This window comes from Schistocerca serialis, chromosome 3 (assembly GCF_023864345.2).
Source record: "Schistocerca serialis cubense isolate TAMUIC-IGC-003099 chromosome 3, iqSchSeri2.2, whole genome shotgun sequence".
NCBI classification, from domain to species: Eukaryota; Metazoa; Arthropoda; class Insecta; order Orthoptera; family Acrididae; genus Schistocerca; species Schistocerca serialis.
In genome coordinates, this window is record NC_064640.1 from 699,024,873 (window position 1) to 699,045,100 (window position 20,228).

At 42.1% G+C, this 20,228-nt stretch overlaps 1 protein-coding gene across 3 annotated transcripts in view; it reads right to left on the reverse strand.

The window, feature by feature from the left end:
* LOC126470566 (uncharacterized) overlaps positions 1–20,228 on the reverse strand; it is a 280,645-nt gene that overhangs the window by 171,038 nt on the left and 89,379 nt on the right. The gene's annotated exons all lie outside the window — the stretch shown is intronic.

Below are 20,228 nucleotides of genomic sequence, written 5' to 3' on the forward strand. Positions count from 1 at the left end.
CCATTCCGTTCAAATGATGATATGCAATCACAGCACGGTTCTTGATTTCGCCATTTTGCTTACACTACGTATACAAAGAATCCTCACGGCCAAAACTAGCGAAGCTAGAGCCGTGAAATTTGACTTGCATACACACAAAGTGTTGCCATAAAAGCAGGTGTTGGTGGTGGTGGTGGTGGTGGTGGTGGTGGTGGTGTTTGTGCATGACATTAGGGTAGCTATCTCACGCTAGAAACTTTTCAACCGTTCCTCATAGAAATAGAAAATGTGGGAGGAGTTGGAAATTAGTGCAGCCAATACATGGAGTGGTGCTTCACCATCCGAAAGGAAGCAGATATTACAGATGGTAATTTCCTGCGTTGTCCTCAGCCTGACAGCCACAGCTTTTAAAGGTGTTTGCTACAGACAGAGGTAAGGACATTGATACAAACTCCACCTGATGTCTGTCACAGGCAGAACAGTTTTTGTAGAACCCTTGATAGCCAAGAAGGGCGAGAATCCGCATTATAGGAAACCAGGTTTCCTGCAGAGCAGTGCAAAAAGCAGGTGTAAAGCTTAATGAGTTGTCATAACTCAGCCACGTGGGGAAAAAAACACCGCTGTTCCACTGGAGGATCACGCTTCCTGTAGTTGAGGAAGGCATGAAGTGTCCAAGGCAGTTTACACCTCAGCATCATCTGCTGCCAACGGTTGAGTATTTGTATCCATTTCCATTGTGAGCGAGGCAATGGCAAGATCCAGGTCTTCGGGGGACACTAAAATCTTCACCTAATCCTCAGATGCAGAACTGGCAGGGGCTGGTGATGTTAGGGCCACAGGAGGGTTCTGTTTCTTAGCAGACTACTTCTTTGTCTGCTTCCTCTCTCGCTTCTCTTTAGGGCTTACTGGGAGGCCTTCTCCAAAGTAGCTTCAGGCACGAAGGAAGACCAAGAAGCCCTTCGTCCAGCAGCTTGTGGCTTCTTCAGCCACTGGCGGGTGTCCCCTTTGGCATTAGTGGAGACCTTGGAGAGTCCCAAGGGATCCCTTCCGTGCAAGAGAAAGTGGAGGAGGCTGTGGCCTCTCCGGCTGTGAGGAGGGACCGATGTCCTTGGCATTTGGGGAGGGCGGGGGGGGAGTGTTGCTCACAAAGTAGGTGCTTTGGGGTGGCCCACTGTACGAGACAGAGATATCAGAACTACTGTCGCAAGTGAGAGTGATGTCAACATAGCTGCAGCATATGTAGATGTCAAGTGACTGGGGTTCTTGGTAAGTCAGCTAGTCCATGGTCTTGAACTCAATAATTTCCCACTCCTTTTGGAGTACTTTGCAGTCTGGCAAGCAGGGAAGTGGTGCTCTCTACAGTTGACACAAGTGGGAGGAGGCACACATGGAGTATTTGGATGCAGTGGACATCCACAGCCTTGGCATGCGACACTGGAATTGCAGTGGGAAGATAGCACTTAAAGCACCACATAGGTGGACAGACGTATTGTTTTACGTCACATTGGTATACCGTCACCTTGACCTTTTCAGGCCAAGATGCAGGCACCGGTACCAACCCTATTGTCTTTGGGTCCCCTATAGATGTGCTGGTTGAAATGAACATCCCACCATTCTAAATTGGCAGGGAGCTCTTCATCAGACTGGAAGAGAAAGTTGTGATGGAAATTAATCCCCTGGACCATGTTAAGACTTTTATTGGGGGGGGGGGGGGGGGGGGGGGGGTGACGTGACAGGAACGACAATATCACCCAGCTGGTCAGAGATGAGCAACAAGCAAGTCTGAGCTGGGGATGCTGTCTAAATGACAAAAAATAGAGGCTTTGTAGTCAGATGGGAGTCCCCATCCATTCTACTGCAGAATAAATATCTTGGCGAAAAATGTCCTGTTTTCCATAGTTCTATGTTCCCATGGTGTGGCTAGGGAGGGGAATGATTTAGAGTCATATTTCTCACCATTAAATTCGACTTTTCCTTTTTCAGCGACTGCTGAGACCATTTCATTGTGGGTCATCTGCTTGATGCCACTCACCCTGATCAGAGGTTCTTCTCACAGGTGCCTCCCAGCCACAGCAAAGGCCACCTGGCACAATGGCTGTTGCCCGGAGCCTTGGTGCTGCAAGAGGAGAGCATCTACTCCTTGGTGTATGGTGGGGCATTTGCAGCTCAGGCATCAGCAGGCAGTCCCTGTGTAATCAGGGGGCTACCACCAAATGGGTACATGGTGGCCCCACCATGATGGACTCGCTACCGTGGTGGATATTGGGTGCCAATAAATTCGATACTGTCATGGGGGCAAAAGACGACAGCAGACTATGATAGTAGATGATTTACTCTGTTAGGTGTCCTCGTCCAGATAACTGGAGTGCAGGTGGAATTGCAGACCCAGGATAATATGGGGTACAGTCAAATCACAGACTGGATACGTGGTGCACCACGTAAGGCGTCCTTCCAGAATCGCCCACACTTTGGATAATTTTGAAAGATATGTAGGTCAAACTCTAAAAGGGGGACTACAACTGATTCGGCCGAAAAGTTGAAGACTCTCTTTAGTCACCTCTTATGATAGGTAGGAGTACCCCATGAGTATTCTAACCCACAAACCCACAGGGGACTTTACCTTCTTCACTGTTTCTCAAATGACCATCAAGAAACTTTCTTTCTGGACAAAAATGCATTTCAGCTTGGGTTGTTGACAAATTTATATCCAAACCAGTGGATGTTTATACAGGCATGGAATCAAAAAAAATTTCTGATTGTTTTTGGACTGTTGTATAAAGTATGAGACTATATTGTTGATCATTAATTTCTCTCTCATATTTTACTGATATGTGCAATTACACACTTTTAACTTTCATATGGTCTGTAGCTACGTGAAGTCCTGTGTTATACTCAAGAAGCATTTTGGGACTACAATAAAAATATGTAAATCTGGCAGTGAGAGCAGATGCAAAAAGAAACCAAATTAAAAATTAAAAAATTCAATTCCACACACAAAATCAATCAAACTGTGCAGTCACAAAAAATTGAAAATTACATCAGTACAAGCAGAAAAAGTCTTAGCAGGGGTGCAGTGTCACAATTCTTTAAATTTTTCACCTTTAGATCTAGGTGGGACCAAATTAAGGAGTCCCGTCAACATATAAAGATAATCCAAATTGTTTGAACCATATGTTGCTGATGTCAAGTATTTCATTGGTAGCCATTTCAGTAGAACTGGTAATATTTTCTGTTCCTATGGATGTATTACTCGACCAAATTTTCAAGTGAAATTGCAAGTGTAACATCATTTATGATGTAACAAATAACATAGGACCGAAATGGAACCCAATGGTATACAATGTCTGAGAGCTATATGATCGACTTTGAGGTAACAAACATTGCTTTATAACAGGCAGATAAAAGAAAACCCACAAAGCTGCTATGTCTACCACTCCACAATATTTTACTCATTTTATCCAGTGGGGTTTATGTTGAAACACATCTGAGTTATACGTATTACCAAAAGCTTTTTGTTAAAAAGCGTGAAACATTTCAAACCCTGAAGGTCCTTTTACAGGTGGATATCATCATTTGTTGTAATGGTTGTTATTTTAAATAATGTTTAACTCTTGCAAGTGGATATCATGTTTCACACAATCATAATACACTGATTCCAGTACCCCTCTGCCAAGGAAAGTATAGCATCTTTTTGAAATCTGAACTGTTTGTTACTCAGAGTTTTTTTTCTGTGTAATGAGTTTATAAAGTTTACAGTGTATGATTTCCTGAAAAACACTAAAATGCTGGCAATATCAAGATGAGGAGTAATTCTTTACTACAGTTACCTCAATTTTTTTTTGACAACAAAAAATATGTGTAGGAAATAACTGACGCTCTAGGATATATCAGAATGACGAGTGTGGTACATTTTCGATGACGAATTTACTACGGGACAGTTTTGTGCATGATCGATAGTAAATTTATTAAATGTTGTCCAAATTAAATGCAAAAATCAATCTCAGCATTTTCTGCATATTTTTAAAAAGAATTGAACACATTTTGTGAGACAACTGGTCATTTTTGGTGACAAATGGTTACACATCATCATGTCAGAAATGAAACACTGATCAAAGAAGTGTAAAACAAAACCAGCCAAAGTCTATTTTACATGCCAGAGACATTACAGCCAGTTTGTTCTGGTAGCCAAAAGGCATTCTATTCTTCTTGTTGGTTACCACAATTTTTGACAGTTGGAAAATCTGAAAAATTTGACAGTTTCCAACTTTTATGTATTTGACAATATCAATAGAATTTTGTGCCTGCACAACTTTTTTAGTAAAATCATGATGTTATGCCAAATACATACTGGTATTTGGTAACTTCCAGAATTAAACCTAGGGAATGGAAATTTACTAATCTGAAAAGTGCTGGACAATGTGCACTGACTCGATAGGGATCTATACCCACAAATTCGTATTTTTTCACTCAATGCTCAACTAACTCTCATAATTAACTGTGAGTATTGTTATAACGAACACTGACGGATAGTTGATTTAAGTTCTATGTATCAACAATTTTTATGAAACACCATGCAGGGAAGTTGTTCCAGTTCCTCAATCAATGAAATGTCAAACATACAGCGATGTATACTTAACTTTCTGTACTTACATCTGAGTTATGTACCTTCCAGTTATCTTCAATGGGAGTGGAAAGGATCGCTATTTTTGTAAAGGCATCTACACACACAATCAACGAAAGCTTGCTCTGGTTTATTTAAAAACAAAGATGATGTGACTTACCATACGAAAGCGCTGGCAGGTCGATAGAAACACAAACAAACACATACATACACACAAAATTCTAGCTTTGCAGGGAAGGAGAGGGAAAGACGAAAGGATGTGGGTTTTAAGGGAGAGGGTAAGGAGTCATTCCAATCCCAGGAGCGGAAAGACTTACCTTAGGGGGAAAAAAGGACAGGTATACACTCGCACACACACACATATCCATCCGCACATACACAGACACAAGCAGACATTTGTAAAGGCAAAGAGTTTGGGCAGAGATGTCAGTTGAGGCAGAAGTACAGAGGCAAAGATGTTGTTGAAAGACAGGTGAGGTATGAGCGGCGGAGGTTGAGGCCTGGCGGATAACGAGAAGAGAGGATATACTGAGGGGCAAGTTCCCATCTCCGGAGTTCTGACAGGTTGGTGTTAGTGGGAAGTATCCAGATAACCCGGACGGTGTAACACTGTGCCAAGATGTGCTGGCCGTGCACCAAGGCATGTTTAGCCACAGGGTGATCCTCATTACCAACAAACACTGTCTGCCTGTGTCCATTCATGCGAATGGACAGTTTGTTGCTGGTCATTCCCACATAGAAAGCTTCACAGTGTACGCAGGTCAGTTGGTAAATCATGTGGGTGCTTGCACACGTGGCTCTGCCTTTGATCGTGTACACCTTCCGGGTTACAGGACTGGAGTAGGTGGTGGTGGGAGGGTGCATTGGACAGGTTTTACACCGGGGGCGGTTACAAGGGTAGGGGCCAGAGGGTAAGGAAGGTGGTTTGGGGATTTCATAGGGATGAACTAAGAGGTTACGAAGGTTAGGTGGACAGCGGAAAGACACTCTTGGTGGAGTGGGGAGGATTTCATGAAGGATGGATCTCATTTCAGGGCAGGATTTGAGGAAGTCGTATCCCTGCTGGAGAGCCACATTCAGAGTCTGATCCAGTCCCGGAAAGTATCCTGTCACAAGTGGGGCACTTTTGTGGTTCTTCTGTGGGAGGTTCTGGGTTTGAGGGGACGAGGAAGTGGCTCTGGTTATTTGCTTCTGTACCAGGTCAGGAGGGTAGTAGCGGGATGTGAAAGCTGTTTTCAGGTTGTTGGTGTAATGGTTTAGGGATTCCGGACTGGAGCAGATTCGTTTGCCACGAAGACCTAGGCTGTAGGGAAGGGACCGTTTGATGTGGAATGGGTGGCAGCTGTCATAATGGAGGTACTGTTGCTTGTTGGTGGGTTTGATGTGGACGGACGTGTGAAGCTGGCCATTGGACAGATGGAGGTCAACGTCAAGGAAAGTGGCATGGGATTTGGAGTAGGACCAGGTGAATCTGATGGAACCAAAGGAGTTGAGGTTGGAGAGGAAATTCTGGAGTTCTTCTTCACTGTGAGTCCAGATCATGAAGATGTCATCAATAAATCTGTACCAAACTTTGGGTTGGCAGGCCTGGGTAACCAAGAAGGCTTCCTCTAAGCGACCCATGAATAGGTTGGCGTACGAGGGGGCCATCCTGGTACCCATGGCTGTTCCCTTTAATTGTTGGTATGTCTGGCCTTCAAAAGTGAAGAAGTTGTGGGTCAGGATGAAGCTGGCTAAGGTAATGAGGAAAGAGGTTTTAGGTAGGGTGGCAGGTGATCGGCGTGAAAGGAAGTGCTCCATCGCAGCGAGGCCCTGGACGCGTGGAATATTTGTGTATAAGGAAGTGGCATCAATGGTTACAAGGATGGTTTCCGGGGATAATAGATTGGGTAAGGATTCCAGGCATTCAAGAAAGTGGTTGGTGTCTTTGATGAAGGATGGGAGACTGCATGTAATGGGTTGAAGGTGTTGATCTACGTAGGCAGAGATATGTTCTGTGGGGGCTTGGTAACCAGCTACAATGGGGCGGCCGGGATGATTGGGTTTGTGAATTTTACAAAGAATGTAGAAGGTAGGGGTGCGGGGTGTCGGTGGGGTCAGGAGGTTGATGGAGTCAGGTGAAAGGTTTTGTAGGGGGCCTAAGGTTCTGAAGATTCCTTGAAGCTCCGCCTGGACCTCAGGAATGGGATTACCTTGGCAAACTTTGTATGTGGTGTTGTCTGAAAGCTGACACAGTCCCTCAGCCACATACTCCCGACGATCAAGTACCACGGTCGTGGAACCCTTGTCCCCGGAAGAATGACGATGGATCGGTCAGCCTTCAGATCACGGATAGCTTGGGCTTCAGCAGTGGTGATGTTGGGAGTAGGATTAAGGTTTTTTAAGAAGGATTGAGAAGCAAGGCTGGAAGTCAGAAATTCCTGGAAGATTTGGAGAGGGTGATTTTGAGGAAGAGGAGGTGGGTCCCGCTGTGACGGAGAACGTAACTGTTCCAGGCAGGGTTCAATTTGGATAGTGTCTTGGGGAGTTGGATCATTAGGAGTAGGATTAGGATCATTTTTCTTTGTGGCAAAGTGATATTTCCAGCAGAGAGTACGAGTGTAGGACAGTAAATCTTTGACGAGGGCTATTTGGTTGAAACTGGGAGTGGGGCTGAAGGTGAGGCCTTTGGATAAGACAGAGGTTTCGGATTGGGAGAGAGGTTTGGAGGAAAGGTTAACTACTGAATTGGGGTGTTGTGGTTCCAGATTGCGTTGATTGGAATTTTGAGGTTTTGGAGGGAGTGGAGCTGGAAGTGGGAGATTGAGTAGATGAGAGAGACTGGGTTTGTGTGCAATGAGAGGAGGTTGAGGTTTGCTGGAAAGGTTGTGAAGGGTGAGTGAGTTGCCTTTCCGGAGGTGGGAAACCAGGAGATTGGATAATTTTTTGTGGTGGAGGGTGGCATGCTGTTCTAACTTGCGGTTGGCCTGTAGGAGGATGCTTTGAACAGACGGTGTGGATGCGGGAGAGGAAAGATTGAGGACTTTTAATAAGAATAGGAGTTGAAGGGTGTGTTCATTGGCTGAGTTGATGTGTAGGTGAAGGATTAGATGGGTGAGGGCAATGGATTGTTCAGTTTGGAACTGGTATAGGGACTGGTGGAAAGAAGGGTTGCAGCCAGAGATGGGAACCTTAAGTGTGAGGCCTTTTGGGGGTAATGCCAAATGTCAGACAAGCCACTTTCTCAGCCTGAGAAGAACCACAAAAGTGCCCCACTTGTGACAGGATACTTTCCGGGACTGGATCAGACTCTGAATGTGGCTCTCCAGCAGGGATACGACTTCCTCAAATCCTGCCCTGAAATGAGATCCATCCTTCATGAAATCCTCCCCACTCCACCAAGAGTGTCTTTCCGCTGTCCACCTAACCTTCGTAACCTCTTAGTTCATCCCTATGAAATCCCCAAACCACCTTCCTTACCCTCTGGCTCCTACCCTTGTAACCGCCCCTGGTGTAAAACCTGTCCAATGCACCCTCCCACCACCACCTACTCCAGTCCTGTAACCCAGAAGGTGTACACGATCAAAGGCAGAGCCACGTGTGCAAGCACCCACGTTATTTACCAACTGACCTGCGTACACTGTGAAGCTTTCTATGTGGGAATGACCAGCAACAAACTGTCCATTCGCATGAATGGACACAGGCAGACAGTGTTTGTTGGTAATGAGGATCACCCTGTGGCTAAACATGCCTTGGTGCACGGCCAGCACATCTTGGCACAGTGTTACACCGTCCGGGTTATCTGGATACTTCCCACTAACACCAACCTGTCAGAACTCCGGAGATGAGAACTTGCCCTTCAGTATATCCTCTCTTCTCGTTATCCGCCAGGCCTCAACCTCCGCTGCTCATACCTCACCTGTCTTTCAACAACATCTTTGCCTCTGTACTTCCGCCTCGACTGACATCTCTGCCCAAACACTTTGCCTTTACAAATGTCTGCTTGTGTCTGTGTATGTGCGGATGGATATGTGTGTGTGTGTGTGCGCGAGTGTATACCTGTTCTTTTTTCCCCCCTAAGGTAAGTCTTTCCGCTCCCGGGACTGGAATGACTCCTTACCCTCTCCCTTAAAACCCACATCCTTTCGTCTTTCCCTCTCCTTCCCTCTTTCCTGACGAAGCAACCATTGGTTGTGAAAGCTAGAATTTTGTGTGTATGTATGTGTTTGTTTGTGTTTCTATTGACCTGCCAGTGCTTTCGTATGGTAAGTCACATAATCTTTGTTTTTAAATATATTTTTCCCGCGTGGAATGTTTCCCTCTAGTGTATATTTGCACTGTCTTTAGTATGGATAGTGACTTTATCGTTGTGTTCAAATGCAAGCTGCATTGGCGACCTTTCTCTCACAGTTCCAGGTAGTGCCGGCTTCCGTCATGCAGTTTGAGGCTGTTTCCAAATGACATCACTGTCGGGACCAGATGTGGGAATCCAAGGGATGTCCAGCACATCCCATGTGTCTACCAGGCAGTCCATGCTGAGACTAATGTCTCACTGTAGTCGAGTGGGGGGGTCGTTCCAAGGTGTGGCAAGCAGCAAAAAGGCTTCTCTGGGCACCAATCAAATAGCTCCCCAGTTCATGAGTTGAACAGGTTTCAGGAGCTATCTGTGTCTGATAAAGACCCTGATCCAAACACAATCACCTGCCTTGTTTCAGAGGGAACACCTTGGCCTGCAGGATCTGAGTAGTCACAGAGAGTGAGATTGCTGATAATTGGAAGCTCCAACATTAAACGCATAATGGGGCCCCTTAGGGATATGGCTGCCTAGGAGGGAAGAAAGTCATCCCACATGTGGAAAGGTACTTCCATACGCCATGAACAGCACAGGCTGAGCCAACTGCAGGTGGTGGCTAAGAAATGAATGTGGACAAAACGTCAAATTGGTGTCACACAGTGAGCAGGAAACCTATAAAATGACACTCATTCACATCCCACTCACACTGACCAATACAATCACTCTTGTCTCACAGGTCTTTATAAAACAGAGAAGGGTGAAAGGTGCCATTCCTGGTATTAAAACAGAAGTAAAATCACAGAAGATCTAAAAGAAAGACACAGGGAAATGTTATTGGCTGACCACTTACAAAAAACATGGGTGAGCCAGTCACCCTGTTAACACATTTAAGTTCATCCTAAAACTTTTGGAAACAAGTTGGATACTCATAAAACCTTAAAATTCTAACGACATTGATTTCAATGTCACTTAAAGTATAGAGGGCAGATCTGCCGGAAAATCTGCGGTTGTCCTCAGAGGGTCCACCACACCCAGGAAGTCAAACTTTTTTATGAATAGATCCCAATCTCCTAATGGAGACCCGTACACTGTTGCTGATGTCAACACTACAATATGAACTACAGCTAGATAATGTAGTGTTGATATTAGCAACAGTGTACAGGTCCCCATTAGGAGATTTGGAGCTATTCATAAAAAAGTTTGACTCCCTATTATGCCATCAGACAAAAAGAATAAGTTATTAATCTGTGGTGATTTCAATGTAAACTTTCTAAGAAATTCTGATAGGAAAAGTGAACTGGAAGTGTTATTAATGACATATAACTTAGAATCAATGATCAACTTCCCTACATGTATAGATCAAGACAGTAGCACTCAGATAATGTATTTATGCAGCAACCGGATGTAAAACTAACACATGCTTTCCCTATGGTAAATGGATTATAAGACCATGATGAACAACTGACTAACTTACTAAACCTAGCAGGGTGTACAGTTTAGAAACCATTCAGTAAAAGTGTAAGACTGGTCAATCCAGTATCTATAGAGCACTTCAAAGAAAGTTTAACAAATATTAATTGGGGAGATGTATATAATGAGCCAAATGCTGATGATAAATGCAAAATATTTCTTGATAAATTTATATCCCTTTTTTGAACACTGCTGCCCCAAAAAATTACTACATGTAACACCAAACAGTTTTCAAAGAAACCTTAGATTCCTACATGTATTAAAGTGTCTTCAGAAAGAAAAAGAAAATTGTATGAGACAGCAAGAGTTAGTAAAGACCCAGAAGTAACTTTACACAATAAAAATTATTGTAACATACTGAGAAAAGTTGTCTGAAAATCAAAAAATATGTATATTAGAGATGAAATTAACAGCTCAAGCAATAAAATCAAATCAATATGGAGTGTTGTTAGAAGAGAGACAGGAAAAGTAACCACTGGGGTAGGTAGTATTACTATTAAAGAGAATGAGACCACCTTAACCAACAGTACACAAGTAGCTAATGGATTTAACAACCATTTCTTAAGTGTAGGTGAAAAAATTGGTGAGAATAGTTCAAAAGAAAATGCCAAGCAGTACATGGAAGAGTCATTTTGAGAAATCCTTGTCAGATTAATTTTCATCTAACAACCTCCTTTGAAATATGGAAAATCATTAAATCTTTGAAAAATAAATGTTCTGTTGGAGTAGATGACATCTCTAACAAGATATTAAAACAATGTGGAGCAGTTACAGCTGGTTTTATGAGTCACATCTGTAATGCATCACTACCTCAAGGTATTTTCCCAGACAGGTTAAAATATGCCATTGTCAAGCCTCTCTACAAAAAAGGGGACACCACAGATGTCAATAATTACCAGCCAGTGTCCTTGTTTACAGCATTTTCAAAAATTGCTGAGAAAGTGATGTACTCATGAGTAGTTAGCCATCTCAACAGTAATGGAATACTTTGTAAATCACTGTTTGGATTTCAAAAATGCTGTTCTACTGAATCAGCAATATACAGTTTCACTGCCCACATAATAGAGCCTTTAAATAGTAAAATGTCACCAATAGGAATTTTCTGGGACTTATGCAAAGCATTTGACTGTGTGAACCATGACAGATTTTACAGAAATTACAATTCTGCAGTATAAATAGAACAGCACAGAGTGGTTTAAGTCATATCTACAGAATAGGAAGCAAAAAGTTTCTTTATAAGCTTTAAGTGGTTTAAGGAAGCTTCCCACTTCATCTAACTGGGGTGAAATTACAGTAGGTGTCCTACATGGTTAGATCATGGGTCCCCTTCTGTTCTTGACATATGTGAATTGTCTCCTCCTTATCTGCAACAAGAAGCTAAACTGACACAGTTTGCTGATGATACAAGCTTCATTATTAATCCAGTAAAAGAAACTCCAATAGAAAATGGTACAAATAATGTCTTTGGAAAAATTATTGATTGATTTTCTGCAAATGGGCTTGCTCTGAACTTCAAAAAAACACAGTACATCCAAATTTCTACTGCAAGGAGTACAGTTTCGACAATAAATATAACACATCAACAAAAGTCAGTAACCAGGGTAGAGCATACTAAGTTTTTGGGTGTACATATAGATGAGAATCTTAATTGGAAAATTAACAATATTATGAAAAGGGAATTTACTACTCACCATATAGCAGAGATGCTGAGTCACAGATAGGCACAACCAAAAGACTCTCTCAATTTTCAGCTGCGAGCACCAGCACCAGTGCATGATGGGAGTGGTGACTGGGTGGGGGTAAGGAGGCGGCTAGGATGGGGAGGGGGAGGGATAGTATGTTGGAGATGGTGGAGAGTGAGGTGCTGCAGGTTACACAGAGGGCAGGGGGCAGGTGGGGAGGGGGGAAGTAGCGGAAAAGGGGAGAAATAAAAAGACTGAGTGTGGTGGTGGAATGATGGCTGCGTAGTGCTCGAATGGGAACATGGAAGGGGCTGGATGGGTGAGGACAGTGACGAACATAGGTTGAGGTCAGAAGGTTTATTTTGTTGTGCCTACCTGCGACTCAGCATCTCTGTTACATGGTGAGTAGCAACTTTTCTTCTCATAATATTGTTGCATTCCACCCTGGATTTTCCACTGTTTTAATTGGAAAATACATATTTTGGATCCCTAAAGTGACTAGGTTTAGCAACTTTTGCAATCAGTATAATTACTAATTTAACTCACCGCTTAGGCAAAAAGTATTCACTGCTCAAAAGAAAGTGGTTAGAGTAACGTGTGGGGCTCATAGTAGTACATCTTGTAGACATCTGTTAAAAAGGTTAAGAATTCTTACAATAGCCTCACAGTACATTTACTCAGTAATGAAATTTATTCTCAACAACATGGACCAGTTTAAACACAACAGTGACATTCATGATTTTAATACCAGAAGAAAGAAATACTTACATTATCCTCTACTTAACCTATCTTTGATGCAGAAAGGGGTAAAATATGCTGCTGTAAAACTTTTCGATAAAGATGAAATAAAATGTCTGACAGACAGCAGTAATAGCTTCAAAAATAAATTGAAATTTTATTTCCTTGACAACCAAATAAGAGGCAAAACACAATTAATACCTTCACTACAAGATAGTAATGGTAATGTTATCGATGACAGTGCCACAAAAGCAGAGTTGCTAAACATGGGTTTCTGAAGTTCCTTCACCAAACAGGATGAAGAAACTGTTACAGAATTCAAATCAAGAACAGCTGCCAACATGAGTAACTTAGAAACAGACATACATGGTGCACAGAATCAGCTTAAATCACTTAATAAAGGCAAGCCTTCAGGTCCAGATAGTATAAAAATCAGGTTTCTTTCAGTATATACCGATACAATAGCCCCACCTGTACTTAGCAATCATATATAACCACTCGCTCAGAGAGAGATCTGTACACAAGACTGGAAAGTTGCACAGATCACACCAATATTCAAAAAAGGAAATAGGAACAATCCACTGAACTACATACCTGTATCATTTACATCAATTTGATAAGCTTTTGGAACATATACTATGCTTGAACACTATGAAATCCCTTGAAGAAAACAATTCACTGTCAAATAAGTCAGCACAGATCCAGAAAATTTTGTTCTTGTGGAATACAACTAGCTCTTTATTCACACGCAGTAATGATTGCTACTGACAGAGGATCTCAAACTATTTGCATATTTCTAGACTTCCAGAAGGCCTTCGATACCATTCCTCACAAGCAACTTCTAATCAAATTGCTTCCCTACAGAGTATTGTCTCAGTTGTGCGACTGGATTCATGATTTCCTGTCAGCAAGGTCACAGTTCGAAGTAATGGGCAGAAAGTCATCGAGTAAAATAGAAGTGATATCTGGTGTTCCCCAAGGAAGTTATAGGTCCTTTGCTGTTCCTCATCTACATAAAGGATTTAGGAGACAATCTGAGCACCTATCTTTGAGCATTTTCAGATAATGGTATCATTTACCATCTCATAAAGCCATCAGATGATCAAAACCAGTTTTAAAATAAATTAGACAAGGTATTTGTATGGTGTGAAAAGTGGCAACTGACTCTACATAATAAGAAGAGTGAAGTCAACCACGTGAGTACTAAAGGGAATCAAGTAAATTTTGGTTCCATGATAAATCACACAAATCTATAGGCTGTGAATTCAACTAAGTATTATTTAAGTCTTTCTTGTCACATTTCTTATAAAAAGGTTTAACAAGGGTATATTTTAAGCTGCCTGGGAAAGTTCCCTGTACCAGTGACTTATATCACTACGGACATTACATGTAAAGTTAGAACAACTTTTCAGATGTCTGTTTGAAATTCCATCCACACCATATGAGTCTTCATTTTTTTTATAATTTTATTAATTCCAGTGAAGGTTGTTGTGATAGATAAGTTTTTAGGAAAGCAACTTTCAAATACTGATGTTACTATGGAATAAACTGAATCGAACATCACCATCTCTCTCTCTCTCTCTCTCTCTCTCTCTACAATTTGGTACATACTAATTGTTGCAGTCTGAGCAATGTCTATTAAAAATGTTATCAATTGCCCTACTAGCCTACTGCACACAAGTTGGAATATTAACTATTAAAATTAGATTGAAACACTAAATAATGACTCCAGTTCATTATTTCTGTTCATATATTTTTAGAAATTTACACTGAAATCTTCACAAACTACTAACTTCTTGTCTGACAGGTAGTTCAATAATGCATCTACATTTCTCGTAAAAGTTGAAAGTTTTCTACAGGGAATCTGCAGACTCTTACATTCAGAAGATAAGTAGTCTGCATTAACAACTCACAAGCACATGCTTCTGACATACACATTAACTGTTTGTTTGAATATTGTTCACTTTGTGCCCAACTTAACCATATGCTGCAACTCCCCCTTTTTCAAAGTTAGCTCTAGACGAAAAAGATGTTACTCTATAATCGCTGATATTAAACTTCTCCACACTGTGCATTTACGGTGCAGAGAAAGGCACACAATATCTATCACTTTAGAAATTTCCGTATCTCCTAAGCATGCAAGAAGCTCATCTATGTTGTTTTCAACCCCCAAATGTTCTGATGAGTCAAATTAATTTTATTTTTCTGGAAACTGTTACATATACGAGGGCAGTTCAATAAGTAATGCAACACATTTTTTTTTCTCGGCCAATTTTGGTTGAAAAAACCGGAAATTTCTTGTGGAATATTTTCAAACATTCCCGCTTCGTCTCGTATAGTTTCATTGACTTCCGACAAGTGGCAGCGCTGTACGGAGCTGTTAAAATGGCGTCTGTAACGGATTACCGTTGCAAACAACGGGCAGTGATCGAGTTTCTTTTGGCGGAAAACCAGATATTCATAGGCGCTTGCAGAATGTCTACGGTGATCTGACAGTGGACAAAAGCACGGTGAGTCGTTGGGCAAAGCGTGTGTCATCATCGCCGCAAGGTCAAGCAAGACTGTCTGATCTCCCGCGTGCGGGCCGGCCGTGCACAGCTGTGACTCCTGCAATGGCGGAGCGTGCGAACACACTCGTTCGAGATGATCGACGGATCACCATCAAACAACTCTGTGCTCAACTTGACATCTCTGTTGGTAGTGCTGTCACAATTGTTCACCAGTTGGGATATTCAAAGGTTTGTTCCCGCTGGGTCCCTCGTTGTCTAACCGAACACCATAAAGAGCAAAGGAGAACCATCTGTGCGGAATTGCTTGCTCGTCATGTGGCTGAGGGTGACAATTTCTTGTCAAAGATTGTTACAGGCGATGAAACATGGGTTCATCACTTCGAACCTGAAACAAAACGGCAATCAATGGAGTGGCGCCACACCCACTCCCCTACCAAGAAAAAGTTTAAAGCCATACCCTCAGCCGGTAACGTCATGGTTACAGTCTTCTGGGACGCTGAAGGGGTTATTCTGTTCGATGTCCTTCCCCATGGTCAAACGATCAACTCTGAAGTGTATTGTGCTACTCTTCAGAAATTGAAGAAACGACTTCAGCGTGTTCGTAGGCACAAAAATCTGAACGAACTTCTCCTTCTTCATGACAACGCAAGACCTCACACAAGTCTTCGCACCCGAGAGGAGCTCACAAAACTTCAGTGGACTGTTCTTCCTCATGCACCCTACAGCCCCGATCTCGCACCGTCGGATTTCCATATGTTTGGCCCAATGAAGGACGCAATCCGTGGGAGGCACTACGCGGATGATGAAGAAGTTATTGATGCAGTACGACGTTGGCTCCAACATCGACCAGTGGAATGGTACCGTGCAGGCATACAGGCCCTCATTTCAAGGTGGCGTAAGGCCGTAGCATTGAATGGAGATTACGTTGAAAAATAGTGTTGTGTAGCTAAAAGATTGGGGAATAACCTGGTGTATTCCAATGCTGAATAAAACAACCCCTGTTTCAGAAAAAAAATGTGTTGCATTACTTATTGAACTGCCCTCGTATTATGGGTCTGTTCTGTTCTAATTTCTTTCAAGGCTGTCTGTGTATAACTTGACTCTAACCTAAAAAATGTGCCCCTCTGATTCCAGTAATCAAACGGATTTTGTCTTGTGTGCTTATGGCCTACATTACGCTTTCTGCAATATGCTCAGCTAATCCGTCCTCCTCCTTCCTACTGATATGCAGGCCATGATTTGTGTATCCTCATTTCCTAACTGCAGCAACAGGCACAGCACAGATGTGAGACTGTTTCAGTCAAAAGCAATCCAAGTTAGCTCTTTCTTTACACGACTAACTGCTGTATTAACCCAAGGCTGGTCATGGTGCAGTAAAACCTCCAAAAGCACCATACAAGTGCATGCTGCTCCTATTTCCTCTAAGTCACATTTACTACTATACCCTTAAATTGTTAGCCAAGCTGTTTCCTCCTCCTCCTCCTATGGCTGCGTACTGCTCCTACTACTATATGTAACTGATGCTCTTCATCAAAACCTCTGCACAAGGCCCCTATATTCTATCACCTGGCTAACACTGACAATAGGTTTTACAATGCTTGTGACCTGGTATTCTACACATAGATTTTCCTGGAGCATTTGGCCTACACCCCTTCCAACACTGCTACCTAGCAGTGGAACTCTCTTCTTTCTGCAGTGTAGTGTCTGAGACACTGCACTGACAATCATCAGCTGCATTCAATTAAGAAAGAACTGACTAAATGTGTTGTAAAATATTTCAGAACAAATGAAGATTTATGTCAGACCAAGATTCTAACCAAGATTTCCCATTTGTTGTGAGCAGTTGCCTTAACCACTTCGACTATCCAAGACCGCTTCCAGGAGCAGCCCAAATTTCCATTTGTCCTGGTGTCTATTATAACATGTGCTCGCACTGTATTACCATGATTTCCACATAGGGAAAGGTACTGTTTTCTATGGCACAAAATACTGCAGTGTAGTATATAGTGTGAACACATGGGAGAGTACAAACCAGAAATAATGGAGATTTGGAAGTATGCTCGGATAGCCAGAGCGGTTAAGACGGCCGCACGCAATAAGCGGGAAATCTGAGTTCGAGTCCTGGTCCAACACAAATTCTCATTTGTTCTGAAATATTCTACAGCTGATGCAGAACTATAATCGCAATTTGTGAGTTAATTTTTTTCTTTGTACTTGACTTTTCTACTGACCTAGCCTTTAAGTTGTACCAATGTATCAGCTGCCCTCTGTTTTGTTCAAAAACTGGTTGAGGCTCCTCTCCTATTTCAGGTAATAAGTCATACTGATTGCTAACCATAATCAGAAATGTGACTTCTGAGGATTTCCTGTTTGCTTATTACTTTGTGCATTTTCCCAGCTCCCATTATCTTTCCTCTTCAACATATCTAATGCAAAATATGCTATTGCTAATTCTGTGTGAAAGGCACAACTCTTCCTTCCCTGTTTCATGATTCACTTGTTTCAACTACATAATCTACAACTCCATGGGAGAGCCTCATCTGACACTTTACTGGTTTCTGCACTACAATCACCCAGGGAAACATCAACCAACAGTCCTGACATGCTTCTTCCATACTAACCAACCTACTGCAACATCAGCATTTGTCACATGAGACTTTTACAGTAAACTAAACAGTCAACACACTTAAAAACGCGAGAATGTAATCACCACATTGATGTTTGTAAGTTTTAGGTATCATGAAATGAATGAAAACTAAAATGCACAATATTTTTAACAACAATCTTAAACAGAGACTACCAGGAAATTATGACTAGCATTGTAATGTATAAAACAACACATAACGAGTAGATGGCAGGTGGACATTAATGCTAGAATTTAAACACACCACAGATATTCACAAAACATAGATTTAAATCACGAAAGACATAGCTCAGGTTATTCTGGGTTCTCGTGACACTCTGTCAATGACCAAACAAACACATGACCATTAGTGCTGCCCTTCTTTGTGTATTTTCAATATCTGCTGACTGTCTTATTCTGTATGGAGGTCACACACACTTGAGAAATATTCTAGGATGGGCTCCGTGAATGTTTTATAAGTTATCCCCTTTACACAGTGACTACATTTTCCTAGTATCCTATCACTGAAACCACCATACACATACAGGAATGCTGTGAGGGCTAGAAGTGACGATTTCGAACAAGCACTTATTTCAGCCTTTTTGGACACTAAGCTATCTGGCAGGGGAGGCATACAGAACAACACAACTGCTGTACGATGGCTAATATTATGTTCCATGGGATTCATGTTGGGTGGTCTGGATGGCCAAATCATTTGCTCAAAGTGTCGAGAATGTTCTTCAAACCAACTGTGAACAAGTGTGGCCCAGTGACATTGCACATTGTCATCCATAAAAGTTCCATCATTGTTTGGGAACATGAAGTCCATGAATGGCTGCAAATGGTTCCCAAGTAACCGAACATAACCATTTCCAGTCAATGATCTGTTCAGTTGGATCAGAGGAGCTTGTCCATTCCACATAAATGCAGCTTACACCCATATGATGCCACCGCCAGCTTGCATAGTGCCATGTTAACAACTTGGGTCCACGGCTTCGTGGGGTCTGTGCCACATTCAAACCCTACCATCAGGTCTTCCCAACTGAAATCGGATCTCAACCAACTACGCCGTGGTTTTCCAGCCATCTAGAGTTCAACCAATATCGTCATGAGCCCAGGAGAGGCACTGCATGCAATGACATGCTGTTAGCAAAGGCACTTGCATCGGTTGTTTGTTGCCATAGCCCATTTACGCCAAATTTTGACACATTGTCCTAAAAGATATGTTCGTTGTACGTTCAATGTTGATTTCTGTGGTTATTTCACACAGTGTTACTTGTCTGTTAGAAGTGATAACTCTATGCAAATGCTGCTGATTTTGGCTGTTAAGTGTAGGCCATCAGCCACTGTGCTGTCCACGATGACAGGTAATGCCTGAAATTTGGTATTCTCAGAAAACTCTTGACACTGTGGATCTCAGAATATTGAATTCCATAATGATTTCTGATGTGGAATGTCCCATGCATCTAGCTACAATTATCATTCAGCATTCAAAGTCTGTTAATTGCTATCATGGGGCCATAATCACGTCACAAAATATTTTCAAATGACCGACCAGATTACAAATGACAGTTCCACCAATGCACTGCCCTTTTATACTTGTATACTATCACCATCTGTATGTGCATATCGCTATCCCATGGCTTTTGTTACCTAATCTAATTGCTCTGTTTCTCCTGACTTATCATGTTTTTTTCTCTTTTGTTAGAATATCAGCACATAAATCTACAAGTGGCAGCTGTAATATATACAGGAGATGTGAATTAAAAACTGATGAAATATTACTGCGAAGTGAGTAGACCTACGAATTCCTATTCAACAGAAATATCTGCTATTCTGGTACAATAATATTTAAAATAAACAGGGAAATACTTTATAACATTCGTAACTGTCTGAAAACATTCTCTGTATTATTTTTTGAACCACTGTTAAAACTGATGAAAGCATCTACAGTGTGGATGGTCTACATTTGAAGAGGGCATCCATACCTCCTCTTCTTTCTCATTTTCAATAACCACATTTTTGACATCTTGTCAGACAATACAGCAGAGAACGTAGTTTTGTTTCACACACTGCAAGTAATCCACTGAACTAGCGATGTGGAAACAGCAACAGGATAAAGGTTCCTGGTGAGAAGCGAGATGCTTGCGTGACCAGTGAACATGTGCCGGTAGCAAGCCTGCATTGTAAATGCACAAGGCTCCCAGCAAGCAGTGAGCTATGAGCAGTGAGATGTGGTATGCCAGCAGCGAACTGCAAGGTGACAGCAGTGAGGCTGCACCATAAACGTACCCTTAAGAACAATATTCTTGAGACAGCTTCACAGAAAAGT